Raw genomic sequence first — 5,846 nt, forward strand, 5'->3', positions numbered from 1 at the left:
TGCTGGTATATTCAAAGGGGTGTAAGGGAGTTAGGTGTCTAACTGCCCTTGTGCAGTCAATGGGAGATGGGCATCTAATTCCATGAAGCCACTCTGAATATCCAAGTCACAGCTCACAGCCTGAAGCAAGAGTTCACTGTATCATTTGTTCCAAATTCTGCAGCACCCACAGCCCCTTGTTTCTGATCTAATTGCACAGGATGCTGCAGGGTCAGTTACAGGTCTTTCCACAGGCCCAAGCCCATCCCTGATGCCTCTCCATGGAGCTCAGTGGATTTGTGCCCAGGATAAATTTGGCCCATTCTCAGGGGCTTGTTTTCTACTCACTCTTCTGCTAATGCCCACTGGGGATAATCACAGCTCTTTGTCCCTCATGGGGGTTTCCTGTGGAATTCCCCACTCAATGTGATTGCTTTGGTTGCTATCAGTACCTGAATCCCTGGGCTTATGATATGTTCCTAGCACATGATGCAGCAGCTTAACACTGTGGGAGGGCCTGGGAATAGACTGTGACTCAACAAGGCATCTTTAGAGAGCAGGACAGTCCCTGGCCTTAGCCCCCACTGGACATTTGAAAGGACAGGAGGACACAGTTCACACCCTATTTCCATGTGAATGCTAGAAACATTTTACCGCAGGAGGGAACAGGTTGGCTGGGGAGACAAGAGATGAAGCAGCTGCTTTCACCTCTAAGTCCCCTGTTTAAACCAAGCCCCACTGAACAGTGGCCAAGGGGTTGATCCACTGTTAAGGCTGCTTCCCCACTCTGAACTTTAGGGTACAAATGTGGGGGCCTGCATGAAAACTTCTAAGCTTAACTACCAGCTTAGACCTGGTCTGCTTCCACCATTCCCAAAGCTAATTCCCTCCCCTGGGAAGCCTTGAGAAACTCTTCACCAATTCCCTGGTGAATACAGATCCAAACCCCTTGGATCTAAAAACAAGGAAAAATCAATCAGGTTCTTAAAAAGAAGGCTTTTAATTAAAGAAAAAGGTAAAAATCATCTCTGTAAAATCAGGATGGAAAATAACTTTACAGGGTAATCAAACTTAAAGAGCTCAGAGGACCCCCCCTCTAGCCTTAGGTTCAAAGTACAGCAAACAGAGATAAACACTCTAGTAAAAGGTACATTTACAAGTTGAGAAAACAAAGGTAAACTAACACGCCTTGCCTGGCTGTTTATTTACAAGTTTGAAATATGAGAGACTTGTTCAGAAAGATGTGGAGAACCTGGATTGATGTCTGGTCCCTCTCAGTCCCAAGAGCGAACAACCCCCAAAACAAAAAGCACAAACAAAGGCCCCCCCAAAGATTTGAAAGTATCTTGTCCCCTTATTGGTCCTTTGGGTCAGGTGTCAGCCAGGTTACCTGAGCTTCTTAACCCTTTACAGGTAAAAGGATTTTGGAGTCTCTGGCCAGGAGGGATTTTATAGTACTGTACACAGGAGAGCTGTTACCCTTCCCTTTATAGTTATGACATCCACTAAAGGATTTAGGTGTCTAAGTCCAAAACTGACATCCTGAAAACCTCTTCTGAGCTGTTGCTTAACCGTGTAGGCACCTACATTTCCCTGCATGAAGTCCCTAATTGTCTCAGACTGTAGTGGTTTGCAGATGGTGACTTATCAGTTGTATATACCCAAAGTTTGCTCCATTAAGCTCCTTTGGAAATCATAGATTTAATGTTTCTGAAGTTCAAGGAAGACCAGGCCTTAGAACGTAACAAGATAGACACAGGGCCAGGATTACTAAGGGGTTTAGGCACCTAACTATTCTAATAGGTTCCCAGTGGTATTTGCAAAAGCACCTAAGCAGGTTATGCACCCAACTCCCATTGAAAGTCTATGGGATTTAGGCACTTGGCTCACTTAGGAGTTTTGATAAATCCCACTAGGCACTTGGCTCTTTCTTTAGGTTCCTAAATCCCTTTGTAACTCTGGCCCATAGATTACACAGAAGCTGAGCTGCAATTGGGAAACTCTGGGGGAGATTCTAGGGACTGTGCTGTGGTGGGGTTAAATTACAGGATAATAATGGTACATTTTGGATTTAAAATTGATGAATTCATGAACTTTTGCCTCTGGGCCTCTGCTTCTGAGCTGTGCAGGGCTCCAGGGAATGAGTCCCTCCAGCCCTTACAAATTAGACATGGATAAATCACCTTCCTGCAGTGTTGGTTGTCTAATGCCGGTGACGATCAAAGCCAGCTACACACAGCTCATCTGCAGAGAGCAACAGTCAGTTCTGGCTCAAAAGCCATGTCTATTCTACGGGGGCTGTAACAGCATAGCTACAGCACGGTAGATGTGCCAGAGGAACCGTGTAGTGTAGACACAGTGCAGTGATGGAAAGGGGGGTTATGTAGGAATATCATCTCCCCGAGTTATGGGAGCTAGATCATCACACGTATTTTTCCATTGATTTTGCTCCATCTACACCAGGGGTGAAAGCAGCATAGCTACACCTCTCCAGGGTGTGATTTTATAGCCCTGAGTGGTATACCTATGTTGATCTAAGTTTTAATTGTTGAGCAGGTAAGAGTGAGGGGTTGAAAGGATTCTTAGGCAGTTGTGCCTTTGGCATCAAGACATCACAGTGGTGGAGAAAATGTAGATAGATAGATAGATAGATAGATAGATAGATAGATAGATAGATAGATAGATATTGACCAAAGAATCCAGGCAGTGGATGACAGAATGCGTCGCAATTTGGGAAAAAGTCTACAAATTCCAACACAATAAGTTTGCTACTTCAATTAAATATTGTTGGGGATTAATATAGAGGGGAAATTTAAGAACATAAATATGAATTGTAATCTGAACTCTTAAGATTTTTACTATCAGTTTAATAAAATGCCTGGTCAGAATTTTTCCCCCTTCTGGAAAATGCTGATTTTTCTTTAAAAAAAAAAATCTGATTTTTTTTTAGCCAGTTGTGGACAATCAAACTTTAACTTTAAGATGAAAATTATATTTTTCGTAGTAAAACAGACACATTCTGAGAAAAAAAACTTTAGGTGAAAAAAGCCAAATTTCCTAAAAAATATCAACAGAAAATTTGCAATGAGCCTTAAACTTTAAAGAAGTGCGGTGGACATTAATACTGCCTAATTTCAAATGACTTCATTCTTTTGCAACCTTGTGCATTTCTGTTTCAAAGTGTAACAGTGACAGACCCTGGGCATTGGTGGGCAGGACTGAACCTAGGATCTCTAGAGCTAAATCCATGAGCTTTTACTGCATGAGCTAAAAGCCACAAACCCCTTAGCTAAGGCTGTAGAGCAGACTTTTTAAGCTCTAAAATGCTCTCGGTGCCACTAGATGGGAAAGAACACCACACATAGGAGGAGTAATAATTATACACAGATATAAATTGAAAGGGGAAAAAAAGGCACAGAAAGGTCAAAGTGACTGGCCCAAGGTCAGAGAGCAGGTCAGTGACAGAGCCAAGCATAGAACCTAAGGGTACGTCTATACTTACCTCCGGGTCCGGCGGTAAGCAATGGATCTTCTGGGATCGATCCCGGAAGTGCTCGCCGTCGACGCCGGTACTCCTGCTCCGTGAGAGGAGTATGCGGAGTCGACGGGGGAGCCTGCCTGCCGCGTGTGGACCCGCGGTAAGTTCGAACTAAGATACTTCGTCTTCAGCTACGTTATTCATGTACCTGAAGTTGCGTATCTTAGTTTGAAGTGGGGGGTTAGTGTGGACCAGCCCTAAGTGTACTGATGACCAACGAGCCACAGCACAGACCTAAATTCACAGAGGTGAACACCACCACCCAGAAGCGATCAATTCTCCAAGCTAGATTGTCATGCCATGCCAATGGAAGCACAGCGTAAACCAGTTTGTAACCGAGCAGCAGGCCATTGACGTGCTGTTGCGGTGGAATCATAACAGACAAGCTGGATGTAGCCTCGGAGAGTGGGAATCAGGCTATGTTGGCATATTCTAGGACTTCAGTTTCATGCCCAAGTTGTCAGCTGGCTATTTCTCAGAATAGAGGGACCATTGTTAGCAGTGTTGGGTTTAGGTTGTAATTTGTTCCAGCCTTTATACTACATTTCATCGAGCCAACTCTTGGGCCAGATCCTCTGATGGTGAAAAATGACCCAGCAACACTGGGAGCAATGCCAATTTACACTGGTGCGATAATGCACTTGACTCATGGTCTGATTGTCAGGAGAAAGGAGCATTCACCACGCCTGGTCATGGAACTGACGAGTGCAGTGCTCCTGTGACAGTCACATTATGAGATATTATTGAAGAATATTTTCAGCAGTTGAATATAGCTATAATGAAACACAGAGTAAAATGATGACCATAGTCTTTATTCTTCCTTGCACAGGCAGGACACAATGAACTGAGGAAGAAAATGTCCAACCAAACCACAGTGACTGAGTTCCTTCTCTTCGGATTCACTGATGTCCGAGAACTGCAGATTTTACATGTTGTGGTGTTTCTGGTGATTTACCTGGCAGCCTTAATTGGGAATCTTCTCATCATCACAGCTGTAGTGCTCGACCACCATCTTCACACCCCATGTATTTTTTCCTGATTAATCTGTCCATCCTAGACCTTGGATCCATCTCTGTCATTGTCCCCAAATCCATAGCCAACTCCTTATTGAACACTAAGTCAATGTCCTATGCTGGATGCATCGCCCAAGTCTTTCTCTTTGTCTTCTTTGCTGCAGCCAATATTGCTTTACTCACTGTCATGACGTACGACCGATACGTCGCCATCTGCCAACCATTGCACTATGAGAGAGTGATGAACGGGGTGCTTGTGTCCAAATAGCAGCCAGTGCCTGGACAAGTGGCATTCTGTACTCTGGCCTGCACACTGGAAACACCTTCAGGTTACCCTTCTGCCAGTCCAATGTCATCAACCAGTTCTTCTGTGAAATCCCCCAGCTACTCAAGCTCTTCTGCTCTGACTCATACCTCAGTGAAGTTGGCATTCTTGGCTTTAGTGCATGTTTGCTATTAAGCTGCTTTGCTTTAATAATTGTGTCATATGTTCACATTTTCAAGACAGTGCTGAGAATCACCTCTGAGCAGGGCCAGCATAAAGCCTTCTCCACCTGTCTCCCTCACCTCACTGTGGTCTTCTTGTTCTTTTGCACTGGAACCTTTGCCCACCTGAAACCTACCTCCAGCTCAGCATCAGGGCTGGATCTCATGGTGGCTGTTCTGTATTCTGTGGTGCCTCCAACGATGAATCCAGTCATCTACAGCATGAGGAACAAGGAGATCAAAGCTGCCCTAAGGAGGCTGACTGTGTGGAAGTTATTCACCAAGAATAATATGTTTGTCTTTCTCCTGTGACTGTCATTTTATTCTGTGTTTCATTATAGCTACATTCAACTGAACTGATGGAAATATTCTTTCCATGGGGAAATTGCCTGCAATGTGTTTATGTAGTGGTTAAAGTCCCGACTAATTCCACTGAAGTCAGTGGAGTTACTGTAGAATTAAACAGTGTAAATAAGATCCGAACCTATCTATTAATCCATCTTAAGTATTTATATGGCTACCATCACTACATCATCAGAGCACCATACACATTAAATCAGTAGCTATGGCAAAGTCATTAGTCAACTTCATCTACTCTCTGGCTCATCTCTTTTCAACTTCATCTACTCTTTGGCTCATCTCTTTTTGGGGAGAGGAGTAAAATTTATGTTTGGGATAAGAGATGTTTTATTTGCTTGATTGCCTCTGTTCCTTGATTTGTTTTGCTGGTTGGTCTGTTTTCTGTGAATTGCAGAGGGTGGGGTATGTCTGCTTAGAAACATGTGTCTTTCCCCCTCTTTCTTTGTTGTTCTCTCCTTGTATTGGGGGTG

The 5,846-nt window shown here is 43.9% G+C and overlaps 1 pseudogene; it reads left to right on the forward strand.

The window, feature by feature from the left end:
- The first annotated feature begins 4,373 nt into the window (after positions 1-4,373).
- Positions 4,374-5,328, forward strand: LOC135887040 (olfactory receptor 14A16-like; annotated as a pseudogene).
- Positions 5,329-5,846: the final 518 nt, after the last annotated feature.

Source organism: Emys orbicularis, chromosome 12 (assembly GCF_028017835.1).
Source record: "Emys orbicularis isolate rEmyOrb1 chromosome 12, rEmyOrb1.hap1, whole genome shotgun sequence".
Lineage (NCBI taxonomy): Eukaryota > Metazoa > Chordata > Testudines > Emydidae > Emys > Emys orbicularis.